The 18,320-nt window shown below is 36.7% G+C and overlaps 1 protein-coding gene and 1 pseudogene across 24 annotated transcripts in view; one reads left to right on the forward strand and one right to left on the reverse strand.

Annotated features, from left to right (window-relative positions):
• The window catches only part of Dlg2 (discs large MAGUK scaffold protein 2), a 2,050,987-nt gene that overhangs the window by 1,802,638 nt on the left and 230,029 nt on the right, over positions 1 to 18,320 (forward strand). The gene's annotated exons all lie outside the window — the stretch shown is intronic.
• On the reverse strand, positions 15,399 to 15,705 carry LOC124089353 (ubiquitin-conjugating enzyme E2 variant 1-like; annotated as a pseudogene).

An 18,320-nucleotide genomic window follows, 5' to 3' on the forward strand; every position in this document is an offset into this window, starting at 1 on the left:
AAGAACCAGATGGACTTGAATGTTGAATCTTGCTTTCAGTAGTCATAAAGCTATGCAACCTTGGGAAATCACTGAATCGTATGTCTTCAGTTTTCTCATCTTAAAATAGGAATTACATTACCTACTTTGGGTAGATGTTTAAATGTTCATAGTTATATATGGAAAGCTAGATTCTAAGATCCTCCAGGGGGCATGATTACCGTGTTTGGGGCATATAGTTAAGTATTTATCTGAAAGGCCATTTATTAACAATCACAGCTTAGTAATTAAGAATGTCACCTCAGATAATTATGAGTCCAAATCTCAGTACTATGAAGGTTAGCTGAATAATGTAAGTCTGTTTCCACATCTGTAAAATGATAAAAGCATTTCATGAATTTGTGAGGATCAAAAAAATAATGTTTCATATGTAAAAACCCCTAGCACTGTACTTATCCCACAGTAATATTCAATAAAATTTGTCTCTTATTATGAAGCAGGGGTCTGGCTGGGGCTACTCAGTTGGCCTCCCTGAGTTAAATTTACCTCATTTTTTTTTTTAAATGAGAGATTGGACAAAATGAATCTGAAGGGGACTTCTGTTTCTTAATAGCTATGTTTTTATGTGCAACCACATGCATATCACATAGCTACATATCTCTTCCACAGTTTTTATTTATGGTTCCACAGATGGTAGGGGCCATGAATTTAAAAATCCAAACATGTTTTATTATGGAGAAACAACCATAGATAATATGGTTATAATACACATATTGGACTTGAAAAATCATAATCTTCCCATAAAGCCAGATGTGTATTTTATATACTCCCAACAAAGACTTTATTTCTTTAAGAACATATATAGTCACAGTCCCAGAGGCTGCTTTGCATTTCCATGGTTTGGGGGATATAGTAATTTGTATCTAAACACTTTGTACTGGTTTTAAGAAACTTCACTCACACAAATTTCCCAAGGGTGGAACTCATTAGCATTTCTAGTTTCTATATTATTTTTGAGAAGGAACCTTAACCTGTATCTCCACATTCTGGTGGTAATTAATATCCATCTGGCATTACAGCTAGCAACTAGTTGGCAACCAGTTTAAAAGCCAGCTTGGAGTCCCTCCTCACCTTGCCCCCAGGGTAAGAAAACACACTTGCAGGACTGCAGAGGTTTGAATTCACCTTAGATTTGCCCCTCAACCATGTTTATTCCCCCCATCCCCTTTAAGTCTATATGGGTGCTCTGAGCTAGGCTAGCACCCCCTTTAAAAAGAGCAATTAATCACAGGTTTTTTAGAATAAGTTTGTTGGTGTTAGAATACCATGAGGGCAGGGTCGGTGTCTTCAAAAATCCTTGGCACTTGAAATGTGGTGCTTGCTTTGCACAGTTGTTTGAGACCATGAAAATGACACTATAATAATAACCAGGAAGCAAACCTATAATTGTTTCATGACCTTTTCAGTTTTTGTCAAAGCATTATTTTTTTTGTTAATTGTAAATGTATAGGAAAATGTAAAAAAGAGATAAAATGAATATTTGCTTAGTACATCATTGCTTAAAATACTTAAAACAGGGGCTAGGAATATAGCTTAATTGGTAGAGTGCTTGCCTCTCTGCACAAGAACCCTGGGTTCAATCTCCAGCACTACAAAAAAAAAAAAAAACTTGAAACAGTGAGAATTGAAGTGTTTTGTTCTTCATTAACAAAAGCATTAAATAGTGTTTGCCTTTTTTTATTCTTATTGATCATATAACTTATGAAACTGAGCAAATGCCTTTCATATACACTGGGGAATTTGCCATACTCCTTACTAAGTTTGGATCAGCTTTCAATGTTGTATCATTTGCACTTTCAATGTTAAGACATGTCTACTAGAGTTCCTTTACTATGAAGGTTTTGGTAGTGTTATTTATTTCATCCCATTGATTATGACTTGTTACTTCACCCTTTCATTCCAACCACTTTTCTCATTCGTAAATTTTTCTTTATTAAGTTCCTTTGGTTGTATACCTGGGATTTTTCAAAGGGCAACAGTATCAACATTCCCCCAGGTAGTTCTGTCTTCTGGAATTCACTGTCTCATTCCAACGTCATGGACAGCATTATCACTTTTTGTTTCTTTGCTGTACTTTCAGCTTTGTTGATAAAGTCCTGTTTGAATTACCCATTTTAAAAAAATGGCATCTTGGTTTATCACTGGAGACAAAGAGGCAAAACACCTACCTGGTTTGCTGTCTGGGTGTAAACTGAATGACATGTTCAGGAACCAGTCCCATAGATCAGGAAGAATTGGCAAGGTGAGTCAGTGGTCATGATGCATATGTGTTGTTAGGTAATAATCTGTGAACCAAAGAGCTAATAGCAAGCTTGTGCTTAGTTAACATACGGTTATAGCTGAAATCTGAATTGTATTGTTGGGGAATTGGTGTTAGTTAATCAAAATGTGGTAATAGAAATTAATGCATATGGGAGTTAGGCAAATAAAAACAATCTTGTTGCTCAATAATAAATATCCATTGAATGAATAGACGAACTTGTACATTTCGTATTGATCTCCTCTGCCATCTCAGAGTCTATAACTTTACATACAACTATCCCCCAGTTTCTGCCTGTCCATATAAGATATCCAAAATATCTGGTTAAAGTATAACTATGTAAGTATGGCTTTGAATAAGTCATTGAACTCTGAGACTTTTGTTTCACGTGCCAGAGGCCCAGCTAATTTTTTCCCTATCAAGAGTTTTCCCTTTCCCAGTGCCTAGCTCTCTAACTCTAATAGAAATTAATCTGATCAACAGATTTACAAAAGTGCCCTAAGTTCTCTCAGGCACCCAGGTGAGACTGGGTTCTTCCTCTTCGAGAGAGGGATCAGCATTGGGCAGAGAAGTCTCCTTGAACACTGTCTTTTCCAGGGATATTCAGACCCACCGGGCCACAGGGGAGAGGCATCTTGAGTTAGACACACTTTCCTAACCCTCTCTCCTCACTATTCTAAAATAGGTAATTAAAAAAAAAAATCAGGGATGGCTGACTTAGGGACTCAAAGATAATCCTAAACTTAGGTTTTGACTTCAAGGAATTTACATTCCAGGATGAACAACAGATCCTTAAGAACATGGAAATAGTTATCCTGTAGTGGTCACCAGCAGTTTTGTGGGATGTGAGTTCAGGTTGGGATCATGCTGTGAGCTTTCCCAAGTTATTTAACAGTCTTTACGAGACTATGGGACTTCTGGAAACTTCTATCTCCTCTGTAGATTGTAATAATTATCCCCTAGGATTTCTCAGAGGTTTGAACAGATAAAGAATGTAGCACACTTAAAATAGTACCTTGTGTAGGATAAAAGCTTGGTAACAGAAAGGATTTTAGTTACTTACATATAATTCAGGTTAGATGCCATTCTTCTGCCTAAGATTGTCTAGCCCACAGTAGTATATAGAATTCTAGTTGCAGAGTCAAGAGAGTAATATGTAGACAGAGCTTATGGGGACAAACTCTCAATCCACTCTCCACTCTGACAGCAGAGTTATCCTGCTAAAATGAGAATTCCATCATCACCACCTCCATCTCCCAGCCACAGAGATCTGCTCCTTGCTTCCAGAGCATGGAATGTCTCCTAAGGATTCCATGAACCTAGCTTCCCTGCTGGCACATATTTCCTCCCATTTTGTATTAGTTATATTACCTACTCTCAAAAGTGACAAAATAGCTTTTTATTTAAAAAGTTAATATTTCTAGCTCCTGTGCTAATGATTTTTCAAATCTTTGCCAAATTCCTAATGACATTAGAAACCCAGTTCTAAGATCTGATTTGAGAAGATTCCTGTATCCCTGGCTGCCCAGGGCAAGGTGAGTGGTCCTTCCCACTGTGCCCCTAGAACACAATCAGACAATATATCAAATATACTTTGCTATTTGTGGTCTGTGTCTGTCCTTCCAAAACTATGCGCTACATTTGTTCTTAGAACCCCTTGAGGAGCATGGGCACCAGGGGGAGTAGGTTTGAAGGCAAATCCATCTTCACTTCCAAAGAAACACCTAGACACATTGGGTCAGCAGATCTAATAATGTCATTGTTTGTAAGTCATATGGGTTCAAAAAAGATATATTCCAAAGGCTCTGCCTTTCCACACAATAATGTAACAACACATCCAGCTCCTAAAGCGTTCCAAACCACAATCAGTAAGGTTGCCTAATGCTCTGTGGGCAGATCAGACCTCCCACCATAATGCCACATCATTGGGTTCACTCTATTATTGGAACAGGACTGGATTATATTGGATCATTCATTTGAAGGGTATTTTACCAAGGAAAGGCAGCCAAAGAGTGCCATGAGGGTTTGCTTGTGTATGGGGGTGTGGGCAAGCTTCCTCCACCCCACCCCACCCCGTGTTTTTACAGGCAGCAACCATAATCAGCTGTCATGATAGCTATAATCAATTAGCTTACGGGATGTTTTTCTCCATCTGCACTAATTGAACAGTTGCTTTTGTTTTTATTTTTGTTTTCCCCTCTCATTCCCTGTTACTATTGAATCATGTGACTAAGCCTCTGCAAAACCTTCAGCTGTTCCTTTTTGTCTAGCAGCCTCTTTTAGGATGTGGCAGTAAGTAACCCATTAACTTCCACACAGAATTCCATCTGCATTAATATGTAGGAGACCTTGTTTACTTGAAAAATGTATTTAAGTAGTTCCTCTATTGTTAAAGCGAAAAACAAAAAGTTAAATAATCTAAATTAGGTTAATTATTTCAATTTAAAATTGCAGAGGATCGCTTTCACACATTTGTGTTGATGGTGTTTGGAGCCACTGATGTCCAAATCATGTTCTTGCTTCAAAGGAAAAATCTAGGACTTTTTAATGTTAAGAGGTACTTTGCATTTTCTTGAAGAGATAAGAGCTCCTTTTAACTGAAGAAGTTTAAATGAAGTGTTTAGTAAAATCAATTCTCAGTTCAGGGGTAAAAAGGAAGTAGAATCAAGAGGGGGAAAGTGAAGGATAATATAAAATACTTAAGTTTCTTTTGAAGCTGAAATATTTTTTCCTTTGCTATATCACAAAGCAGGGATGTTTCCCTGACATTGAACCTAAGAACATGGTTGGCCAAGTGTTTATAAGAGTTAGGCAAACATTCCAATAATATTTTTTTGTACCCCTACACAATTCTGGGTCCCAAGCTAGGGACAAAAAGAAAAATGAGACTTAGCCCTCCTGCAAGGAGTTTAAAGTCTAGCAGGAGAACATAGTTATAAAAAAACAAACAGCATTAAAGATGATGTAGAAGTTAGAATGATGGGATCAAAGGGAAGGAGTGGAATTAGAGAAAGCATCCCTTTTCAAAAACTTCTTGTTATGTGCTCTAAAGGAAATCATCCTTTGACCTTTCTATCTTCATATTTCTATCTGTAAAATGGGCATGATCTGTGATAATGAACTAATTCTTTTTGGGATTGTTTTAGTCAATTTTTTGCCACCGTGACTAAAAGACCCAACCAGCAGAATTGTAGAGGATAAAAAGTTTATTTGAGGGCTCATGGTTTCTGAGGTCTATATGATGGCAGGCTCCATCCCTTGGGGCTCAAGGTGAGGCAGAACATCGTGGCAGAGGGAAGCAGCCCACATGGTGATCAGAAAGCAAAGAGACTCAACTTGGCCAGATAAAAATATATACCCAAAGCCACTCCCCCAATTCTCACTTCCTCCAGCCATGCACTGTCACTTCAGTTACCACTCAGTTAATTCACTGACTGGGTTAAGACTCTTACAACCCAATCATTTCTCTTCTGAACCTTCTTGCATTATCTCACATGTGAGCTTTTGTGTGTGATTTATCCCTGTTGTGATAAACACACATCCAAATCACAACAGGGATATATTTTGAAAAGCACTGGAAAAAAAAAAGACTTGTGCAAGCTCAGCACATGTATTATATAATTCTCATAACAGTATAGTAGTAGTCCCAGGGTATCCAGGAGGGATTTGTTCCAGGACTCCCCACAGATATCAATATCCATGAAATGGCATGGTATTTTCTTATAACCTCTGAACATCCTCTCTATACTTTATTTTTAAGTATTTTATTTTTATTAACATATTATACATATTAATGTGATATATTTACACATGCAAAAGCATGATACATTTTTGCATTTGATACTACTAATCAAATTCAGCCTCCTTATCTCCACCCCTTCAACCTTTAGTAATCACTATTTGACATTCAACTCAACTTTTTAGCTTTCATATATACAGTATTTATCTTTCCTCATCTGACTTATTCCACTTAATATAGAGTCCCCCAGCTTCATTTTGCTGCAAGTAACAGTTTTTTATTCTTCTTTTCAGCTGAATGTCTCCCCCAGCTCTTTTTGTGTACATTATATATGTATAATCACATTTTCTTTATCTACATAAAGATAACACATTTTCTTTATGCAATTATCTGTTGATGGGCACTTGGACTGATTTTATGTCTTAGTTATTGTTGATATTAATGCAATAAACATGAGCATGCAGGGATATCTCTCTCTCTCTCTCTCTCTCTCTCTCTCTCTCTCTCTCTCTCTCTCTCTCTTTCTCTCTCATGAGGGATTGAATCCAGAGGTACATAACCACTGAGCTACATGCTCAGCCCTTATTTATTTATTTATTTTATTATTTTTGAGAAAAGTTCTCACTAAGTTGCTTAGGGCCTCACTAAGTAACTTAGGGCCTCACTAAGTAACTGAGGCTGGCTTTGAACTTGCTATCCTTCTACCTCAGCCTCCTGAGTCACTGGAATTACAGGTGCAGGAATCTCTTTGGTATGCTGATTTCATTTCCTTTGGACCTATACCTAAAAGTGGGATTGCTGGATCATATAGTAGATCTATTTTTAATTCTTTTAGGAATCATCATATTGTTCTGTGTATTTTAAAATAATCACTAGGTTACTTAGAATACCAAATACAATGTAAATACTATACAAACAGTTGTTATACTGTATTGTTTAGGAAACATGATAAGGGAAAAGTCTATATGTGCTCAGCACAAATATAATTTTTTTCTAATATTTTCTATCTAAGTTTGTTAGAATGCACAGGGATATGGAGGGCTGACTATATATTAAAGTAATGCCCACCAAACTATTGATTAATATTTACCACTAGTTCCTTACAAAACTGAGAGACCCTGAAGTCTTTATAGAGAAGAAAATTGGTATTAATTTCACTGGCTAATAGGAAAAGTCAGGGACTGAAGATAAGAGATGGGGCTAGGGACCACAAGACTTGCTGCCAGGGCTACCGGCTCCTTGCAGTCAGCTTTAATAATGACTCTGTCTCTATGGGTGGGGCTCTGACTATAGATTTATTGGTCTGTACTTTTCTTCTACTGAAATTAAAATAATCCAAAGAAGGAAAAGAAAATGTGCTCCTCAATCTTTGGAGATAGGACTCTCCTGTGGTTTTAAAATGATCTCAGCAGATCTTTATTGAGCACCTGCTATGTTATATGCCGGGCATGGTGATAGATGTTGTAGTAAAAATCAAAGATGATTTCCATCCTCATAAAGCTTATAGTGTGGTTATGAGACCAATGTAATGCAATGTAATCAATACTATAAGGGTCTTCTAGGCTGCTAAGGGAGGAGCTCAGCTTGATGAGATGATCAGAGAAGGCTCCCTGGGAGAAATGTCAAATCTAAGATGTGATCTATTGAGAAGTCATCCCTGAAGAGTGGAAAGAAGGAACAGAGTAGAAAAGTAGGACACACACAGAGAGAACACTCAGCCTGCGCTAGGAAGGGGAAGTAGTTCAATGAACTGGAATTTAGATGAATTTCTGATGGGGCCTGGATTGTTAGGAAAGTCCCAAATCACAGAAAGATCTTTATTCCCTGTTGGAGTTTGATTTTTTTTTAAGGTTGAAAGTAGTAAGGTCAATTAAATGGTTTTGAGCAAGAAAGTAAAAGGATCTATTTTTTCATTAGAAAAAAAAATCACATCTCTGCCATGAACAGAATACTAGGAGAGAGAACAGTCATTAAGAAGTATAGAGAGGTGATGGGAGGGGAGGGGAAGGGAGGGGAGGGGAGGGGAGGGGGTATAGGAAGGGCAGCAGAATAAAATAGACACTAGTGTTGCAGTATGTATATACGTGGCAGTATAACCAATGTAATCCTGCAACCTGTACACGTGGAAAAATGAGAATTCATACCCCATTTGAATCAAATATATGATATGTCAAGATCATTGTATTGTCATGAACAACTAATTAAAAAAAAAAAGAAGACAGAGATGGGCATCATTGATCTAAGAAGCAGAGAGGCAAGATGTAGGCCTCAGTTGGCTGCTCCTCTGTCTGCTTCAGGGTTGATACTATAAAGATTACATGCATATTCATTCCCCTTTAAAATACTACAAGTACTACTCTTTTTAACTACCTGAGTGCTTGTATTTTTAGTTTCTTTTGATAGAGATAATACTCAATGATATACTGAGACATTTAAAAAGTTAGTCATAGCATAACCTATGTACATTTAATGTTTACTAGGACATATATGTATGAGATACTATTGATTTAGTCTATGGAATATTTGAGCATTCTTTGCCAAAAATACTAAGAATTCCTGGGAAATTTTGATCCTCAAATTTGGAACCAGAGGGAAAGAATTATAGCTATTAGCAATGACTTAGTTGATCCTTTTAAACGAACTCCTATAATGATAGCTATTATTTATTGAATTTATCGTATGCAGCAGATTTACCACTATTAAAGTTAGAGAAGTTAAGTAACCTGGAGTAGATTCTGTCTACTTCAGAATCTCCTGGGAGTTTAGTGGACCGAATGTTTGAATTCTGCCCTAACACTTACCATCAATGTCATCTTAGATCTACTACTTAATCTCTAGTAATGTCAGTTTCCTTATCTGTTAAGTGGAGATAATATTTATCACATGGAGTTAGATAGTTATTAAAGTAGATAATGAATATGAACAAATGTAAAAGTCTCAATAAATTATCTTTTCACCATGCGATATTCTCTTTCTCCTCCTTTTTCTTACCGTTTTCTGTCCCTTCTCCACCCACTTTATTTTTTCTTAATCTTCACATAATGTTAAACTAATTTTTTAGTACTTATATAGTTGTATTTTTTTTCTGAAACAACAGTTTATGTTTTGCTAAGAAATTGTTGAGGAATCACGTTGCTTATGTGACCCTTAGTAAAAAACATGTCCTACTTTCATGACTTCAGTCTAGGAATATATTTATTTTCAGGTCTACTCTGGCAATTTAACTCCACATGCTTGATAATCTAGAGATGAGTCATTCACCCAATGCCCTGCTCAGCAGACATCTATGTTCCTAGCCAAGTCTCTCTTCATCTGTGGACACTCTCAAGCCCTCTGACAAATACTGTATGACCCAGTCAGAAAAAAGTGAAGTCAGGTCTCCTGGGATATAGCCAGCAATTGATGAAGCAAGTGCAGAATTACAGATGGTACAATTGCCACAGTGCAGTGGAGAGTTTTCTAAAGTGTATCTTGGGATTTATTCATCTTTTTTTTAAAACATATTTCCCAACACATATTAAAATCTACAATAAAAGCTTAATGAATGAAACTGGAATATTTATCTTCTGCAAATCTCTTCCTTATGCCACTCTAAAAGTTGCCAAAAGTGCAATACTCCAGTCCAGCTTTCAAGGCCTTCCATGATCTGGTTTCCATCATTTCTATCATGCTACTCATGTAGAGATGTGTCCCACGTTTAAATATTTTCTTCAGCCTTCTCCTGAAAAATATTTTCTCATGCCTATCTCCAAATATATTTTCCTGGTGTTCTTTTCCTCTGAAATTCTCTTCTGGAGATAACCCATTCTTCAGGTCTCAGTGTGAGACCTGCTTGTTCTGACTGGTCCATGTTAAAGTGGCCTTCTGCATTTTTCTAACTTATAGGAAAAGTTTGGAGTCCAGAGCTGGAATAACTAGGTTCAAATTCTTCTTTAGGGATGAATTTTTTTTAACTTTTTGGACAATATCCTTATCTGTAAGAAGACAGAAGATCAGAGGTTTTTGGAAGGATTAAAATGGAAAGAAAACAGGTGAAACTGTTATATAACTAGTATGATAATTTGCCTAGAATCATTTCTGTCATATTTGTTTCTTTCCCTTTTTATGTTAATTCAACTTTCAATTAAAGTATTTAATAAAAAATTCTTAAAAGAAAGGATGTGCATATTCTATCAGAGGGCTTTTCAAACATTCATGTACTTATGAATAATCTGGGGATCTTGTCAAAAGGTAGATTCTAACTCAGAAGCTCTGGGAATGACTTGAGCTTCTATAATTTTAGGAAGCTCCCAGGGCAGTTGCTGATTTTGCGACTTTTGCCCATGGAGCACACTTTGATTAGCAAGACTTCCTATAAACCCCAACAAAGAAGGCAGTGGAACACTCATGCTTTATTTTGCCCTCTATCCAGGGTCTAGCTATTATATTTGCATGCTCACCTTCATCTTATTGTCCAATTATGTTTTTCTTCCTGTAACTTTCTTCACAACTACAAAAGATGGCTAGCTGGGAACTTATCTTGGTCCCACATAAATGTTAGTCAGCCCTGGGTGTCAAGTGCAATTACTTCAGAATAAATATAAAATTCACCAGGAAATTCGCAGGACTCCCACAGGGTGAACTTGATCTGCACTGAGGTGCCTGCTGCACGATGACAGTCAAATGACTCACTTGACGTCAAGTGACACACTGACGTCATCCAGTCACCTGGGAAGACCTCCTTTTGCAGTAAACGATGCCACAGAGGCATCTAAATAAGGAGAAACTCTGGAAGGCTGGTTATCTGTCAACCTTCAACCGTACAACAGTGCCCTAGTAGCTCAAGTGGTCATAGCCTCTACAGATATTGACCCATAAAAAGAGACCCTTTCCCTGTCCACAGTTTATTAATAATATTTTGGCCTTTCGTGGATGGGTCATCTTCTTGATCTAGTTCTCAATGTGTGTACAAGACAAGAAAGAATGCACATCTGGTTTTGAATTGCATATAGTACTTTGTATTTCTAGCACAACGAGGGGTGTAGGAGGTGACTGTTGACATGGTTTTATAGTCAGAGGTGCTCACGTACTGGTTGTACAGGACCTTAGAGATGTCATGTAATCTAAGTACCAAGCATTGCATTTGTCAAAAGAGGCTAATAGACTAAATGGGAAAGTTCATGTTAAGCATTTATCATAAACCTTTTCATGCAGTTAGGGCTTCATAAGTATTGGATATGTTTATTAGCATTACAGATAATAGCTATTAGCATCTTTATAACTAATAGACTTCATTAATAGTATGTGTTTTGGGCTGGGGATATAGCTCAGTTGGTAGAGTGTTTGCCCCCCCATGCACAAGGCCCTGGGTTCAATCCCTAGCATAATAATGATGATAAATAATAATAATAATAATAATAAGAAGAAGAAGAAGAAGAAGAAGAAGAAGAAGAAGGAGGAGGAGGAGGAGGAGGAGGAGGAGGAGGAGAAGAAGAAGAAGTTTCATTTACTTTTTTTGTAGTGCTGGGGTACATTTTGGTTTTATTTCTGGAGTATATTGTTATGAAATGACTCTCCATGCCCTCAACTTCCTGTCACTACTGGAAAAAAACACAAAATTTTTGAGTCAGAAAATTTAGATCCACGTCTAAGCCCTCAATGTCCTCTATGTCCTACTAACTACGTGAATGTCCTTGCAGCAGTTACAAGCTTTAATTATGCCATCCAAGTCTGTAAATAGGAACATGTTATGTAAACTGTATATTGTTGCTAATTTGTCTTTGATTACTCTTTCTCTTTCCAGTGGCCCTCCTCTCTGTTCCTAAAAATCATCCATCTTAGTGCTTACTATGTGTTATACTGAAATTATGGGCTTTACATATCTTCTGGTGTAGATGGAAAGTACCTTGTAGAGCCTATATTAATTCAATTTAATGATTTCTGAATGCCTTGAACGGAATAGTTCATGACAGTGTATTTGCCTCATATTCCTCCCTCATTTGCTTTCTTAAGCCTCTTTTATCATGTTACATTTTCCTTATTAACACTTTTCTTTAAAATCCTTCTCAAAATGCCTACTGCAGCAGGGATTGGTGAGGGGGAACAGACCAATCCAGTGCAATATGGGCAACACTAGGGGAGAGTTAAAATGGGAAGAGAGCCTAGCTGTACTTTCAGAGACTTTAATCTGTCTTTTCAGTGACCACCTACTTCAGCTCAGAATCTTCTTTCCCCTTCCAATTGTTAGGGAAGTCAAGTGTTACATTCTAAGCTATTTAGGAGAAATCAAATCTCGGTACAACCACATCTGCCCCTGAGGACCTGTGTCAATAATTTGAAGAGTCAAGATTCACCTTCTGAAACAAAAGACAAGACAGTTATATAACCTAAAGTTTTCTGTTATAAACAAAATCTGCAGATATTCAGAAAGCTAAATTAAACTCTGAACTTCCTGCTCAGCCACAAAGCATCATGGGCAGTCTAAAGAATATTACCAACACTGGGGTAGTAATTGTAATGTTGCCAAATGAAACACTGTGTTCATTTTCCAGCCTGTGTGATTTAAAAGTCTGCCCAGATTAATTGGCTACAAAGCAAGCTGAGGTTGAGTTTACTTTACACTGTGGTTTGCTGCTTAATGAGCAATCTTTTTTTCACAGTACTAGGGACTGAACCTGGAATCCATGCAAGGCAAGTACACCTGCAGCCAGATCACACTGTCTTGAAATGATTCCCAAATTTCTGGCATTGTTTTATGTTCTTATATCTTCCACAGGTTACATAGCTGTTTCTCTTCTTTGTTTACAGTCAGAACATGGACCACTGATATTTTTCTCCTTACAGGTGTTAGTAATTTCTACTAATTTGTTTTGGGGCTATGGGCTAGTGATTCCTCCAAAAGTAACCATGACTCACTGTTTCATTTAATATTCAACAAATATTCGCTGAGCACCAGCAAGGTGCCAGATACTGTTCTACTGGATGGAGATTTTCCCTGTATGCCACAGTGGCCATGGTATAGATTATACTTTAAAAGATAATGATCTTTGGATCAATTTAGGAATTTGAAACTTAGCATGAATATACTAAGATTATAGAATTACATTTGTTACACTTGCTATGTGCCAGGTACTAATAATGAATTATTTTACATGTGTCATACAATCTTCCCCACAGCCCTGTGATGTAATACAGTGAGTATAATGCCTTTTTACAGGTAAAAAAGCTGTGGCTTAGGAATATTATTACATAGTTTGCTTAAGATTGTATAATAGGTATCAAAGGTGGAGCACTAATCCAGACCCATCTGACATAAAGTCAACATTCTTAACCACTATGTTCTACCTTCTGGAAAATTCCATCTTGTCAGGATCAAAAAAGATTGATTTAACTCTGCTGGGTGCCACAATACAAGGAAGATCAGATGTGGTTCCTGAGAGCAGGAACTACTTACTGGAAGGAACTGACACTCAACTGGTCTCAAAAGTATTGTGTACTTCTTGCGTGTCATACATGGCTAACTACGAGAGATTAGCATGTGGAAGGCATGGTTTCCATCCTCAAGGAACTCACTCTAGTCAAAGATACAAAAGCAGCAACTCCTAAGAGCAACTGGTTCCTACTTCTACATTCCCAATTAGGAGTTATGTGGACACTTATTGGCACTGGTAGACGCCATATTCTAGGGTTCAACAGGCTCATCTCTGTCCACCATTGATGACTTCAGGCAGGCAGACCACTTAGATTCTAGAAAACTGTTTCCTCATATTTAAAATTGAGGTGAAAATATAATCTACATCGTGAATTGATTTTGATGATTAAGGGACAAAATACATGTGATTTCATGTATGTAACTTAAATATTAACAATGATTTTCTTGTATGGCTTAGGGAAATCTTAATGGTGGTGTGCTTGAATTCAGCTGTACATCTTTTCAGTCAAAGTAACTCAAGGCATTGCCGCAGCAACCAAATTCACACAGCCATAACCTGAAATCACTTTGCCCCAACTGCCACACCTGTCCTTGCACTCTAACCAGGAGTCTACTCACTCCTCTGGTATGCACAAAACTGGAAGTGCAAGGGAGTTGGCACCCCATTGGCAAATCTTGACAACTGGAGAGTAAGGGAACTGGAAGATAGAAGTTTTCCTTCTCATCTCTTGGACAGAAAGTTCCAAACTGCATTATGTATGCTTCTCAGAAGGTCCCAGAGGGAGGGAGCCCCAAGTGCTCACAACAGTAAATAGCTCAATGGCACAATTTGTATTCGTTCCTCTCCTTCCATATTCACTCTCCTCCCTGGGATCACTGCTCAAGATGACCCATTACATGTGAACCTTTGTGTAAATCAGTACAAATTACCTTGAACCTTTTCTATAAATTACTTTCTAGGGAATTGTGCAAGTGCGGATGGGTGGTGGTGGGAAAAGGGAGGGTGGGAATGGGAAATTTCCAGACTAAGAAATGCATAAGGGGATGGGGTTGTGGCTCAGTGGTAGAGTGCTTGCCTAGTGCCTAGTGTGAGACACTGGGTTCGATTCTCAGCACCACATATAAATAAATAAATAATAAAGGTCCATTGACCTTTCAAAAGAAATGCATATGCTAGAGCATTGTCACCTTGCTTATTTGGATTCCCTGTAGGACAACATTGCCAAGTAGTCACCCAGCCACTGCCTTAATATGTCCTATGAGAGGAATATACTATCTCCAATACCACTTGCAGGCACTTCTATATTGCTATAACCCTGGCACCTAGAGTAATGTCTGTCATGTACTAGGAGCTTAATAAATATTCTTAAAAGATTTTTAAGTGGAAATTTGACTGGTTTTAAAATTTTTAAGTTGAAAATTATATTGGTTTGTTTAATGACTGCAACTCTACCTTCGTTTGTCTTTCAGACTCTAGATTTCCAAGAGCCATACATAATAAGCCTTCATAAGTGAGAGAGAGAGAGAGAGAGAGAGAGAGAGAGAGAGAGAGAGAGAGATTGCACAAATAATTCATTGCCAAGGGACCTGTAAATCTTTTAATGGCATGCTTTAACAAATAAACTAATGAAAGTAGTTAAAACTGTAAATGTTTCTACCTTAGTTAATTGACATAGGATTTTTTCCCCCATTTTGTTAAATCCTGTTAGCAATATGACATGTCAAGGAGATTTGGACTTAGAAGATCAGAAGTTTCATTTATATGACTTAATATTTCAGTGACTTTTTTGGTATTATAGCACAACTTACACTATTTCAAATTAACAAAAAATTAATGTTATTTACAGTATCTTAAGATAAATTGCCTTTGAATGGGAACTTTCTTTTCAGTATTTTGAGGTATATAAGATGTATTTAGAAAATTTACCACTGTGGAATATAAAGACCACTTAAGTTGAATGAAGAGGAGGCCTGTGGTTTTTTCTTTGTGATAAATTGCTGTAACACTGTCCTTCCAACAGCTGAGGGAGTTTCATATTTTCTTTAGACATCATTAAGTGCTACAACTCTTACAGAACAATTTTGATGCTGTATTAATTCTGCCATTTGGCTAGCACTGATGTGACTCTTGGGTCCACCATCCATTAGAACTATTAACTTCATATTAATTTTTGTTACAAATCTTACAAAGGGGTGTGCTTCTGGGTATTTAGGTTCACATTTTATTTTAAGCCTCTGTATTTGGCTTTCATACATTGTCTGAGCCCATGGTGGCTGCCATCTTACGTTGCTGTTGCTCAAAGCCAGCTCTTACTTCCATATTTCAGTAACTTTAAGGTTTAATTTTTGCCTGCTGAATTATATATTTTTTTAAAAAAAATCTTCTAATTATAATGGTATTACACATTTATTATTGAAACTTTAAAAACTACAGAAGCATATTTATTTAAAAAAAAGAAATGACTGATAATTTCTAGGACCCAGAGTCTCCCACCAGTTGAATGTTCAGGCTTATTTTATTTCAATCCTATTTGTATACATGAAATCCATAGTGGAGATTACACTTTAGGTGCAACTTCCTATCTTGATTCACTTCAGTTACATTATAAAAGAAGTATTTGACAATGTCATTTAAAATACAATAAAAATATTTTTTTTAAAATTGGCAAGTTGTTCACGTTTTAATATGTACCCTTCACTTTAAAAATTAAATATTTATTTATTTTTATTTTTTGGTATCAGGGATTGAATCCAGGGGTGCTTAATCACTGAACCACATCCCCATACCTTTTAATTTAATTTAATTTAATTTTATTTCTAACAGGGTCTTACTAAATTGCTTAGGGCCTTGCTAAATTGCTGAGGTTGGTTTTGAACTTGCCATCCTCCTGCCTCTGCCTCCTGAGCTGCTGGGATTACAGGTGTGCACCACCAAGCCTGGCTTAAATATCTTAAAGTAGTATTTTATTGGTATTTTTTAAACTACAAAATAAAGAATAAAAAACCAAAAAATAATTCTTACTGATTTTATATTAAGTCTTTTTTATTTTTCCCTATGTCTTATAAACTGAAATCATGCTGTATATGATAGTTGATAACCTCTCTTTTCATGACCATTTCTTTATGTCATTACTCTGTGTGTGTGTGTGTGTGTGAGTTAAAGTGAAATTTCAAGAAATCTAAGGATTGTGTTGGAAGCAATAGTATTGCTTTAGCCAATTTTCTACTATTAAAATATTTTTAAGTTGTTTCCTATTTTTCAGCACTATTAATAACATTTTCCTGGTGAATATTAGGTTAAATTGATATATTTTCTTTACATGGCTTTTCAGAGCTCTCATCTAAAAACAAACACTTTTGAGCTGGGATTGTAGCTCAGTGGTAGAGCACTTGTATAGCATGTGCGAGGCCCTGGGTTTGATCCTCAGCACCACATAAAAATAAATAAATAAAATAATGGTATTGTGTCCAACTATTTCTTAAAAAAGTTAAAAAAAAAAAACTTTTCCAGATAGTTGACATAGAAATGACAGAATATTTAGATGGTACAAAAACAGAATTTTGTTACTGATATTTTCATGTGTACCCTTCTATTAATACTTGACATTATTAAACATTATAATTAAAGTACATAGATTAATAAAGTCCTATTTTGTTTCCTGATCACTATTTTTTATTAGCAGGTTTATAGGACAAATAGTAGGATTTTGTGATGTGTTAAAACAGATTTATTTTCCATTAAAAGTGACCTTCATTATAAACACATTTGTGGCCTGCAGAGATAATGAGTTTTACCAGTTAAAGATGCTAGGTGAAGGAAAACGCATGTTGTTTTCCTAGGGCTATATAAGAATTCAATCTTGTCTGTGAGATGCTGGAACAGCACCAACGTAACATAGAAGATAATGTATTTTCCCCATAGGGGACTGGATTGATATATCACTATGTTATCATTCATAGTACATTTGGGAAGAACTGCAGTCCCTTACCAACAGTATGCATTTGCCGGCTTTCCATCCTGTCATCTAAAGATGTTTGTATGGATTATGGTAAAATTGCTTGTAGCAAATCTTACCTGTTAGCATCTCTTTTTGCTCCGGTCTGGAGACCTGCAGTAACTTTAAAAGTCTAAGAGGTAATGCTTTAGTTGACTTTTATTGCTCCATGAAGCTCATCTAGCTAGGGGAAGTTTTTGTGTATACCTGGAAGGGTGGGGCAGGGAGAGAGATCCGAGCATCTCCAAACTCAGTACAATATATAGGAATTAGAGCTTTCACTGAGTCTAGCCCAATAAGTACATGGCACAATTAGCAGAGCAAGCTGACCTTGCTTCCTCTGTCTCTACCCACACCAGCCTCCTCTGCCTTTAACAGATTGTTTTTCTCTTCTAAGGCTGTCATCCAAATCACCTATTTGACTTCTATAGGCAACAGTGACAGCTACCATTCACACAGCTCTTTCAGTCTTTGTACTAGATACTTTGTAATTTCATGCACTTAGCATCCCATGAAATAGGTCTAATTCAACCTCTTTATAGATAAGGAAATTGAGATTCACAAAAGTAAAAAGAATTCCAGGTTAACAAAAGATGTTTGAAATTATATGTCTAGATCTCTATTTCACCACACCCCTAAAAAAATTGTTTTTAAAACCAGTACTTACTTCTAACTCTGTTAATCCTTTTGTACTAGACTGAACTGCCTGTTTAAGAGCATACAGGTAAAAAGAAAAAAAGAGAGAGACAGACAGAGAGGAGCAGGGGGAATTTGCTGACATATCCTTATCCCAAGTCAACACTAAGTTTGCAAAGATGGTAAGTTCTGGCAAGATCAGGCAAGACACCTTCAGTATCTTCTAAAGCTGAAAAAAGA

This window comes from Marmota monax, unplaced genomic scaffold, assembly GCF_021218885.2.
Source record: "Marmota monax isolate L192 unplaced genomic scaffold, Marmota_monax_Labrador192_F-V1.1 WCK01_AAM20220418_F8-fsc00096, whole genome shotgun sequence".
NCBI lineage: Eukaryota > Metazoa > Chordata > Mammalia > Rodentia > Sciuridae > Marmota > Marmota monax.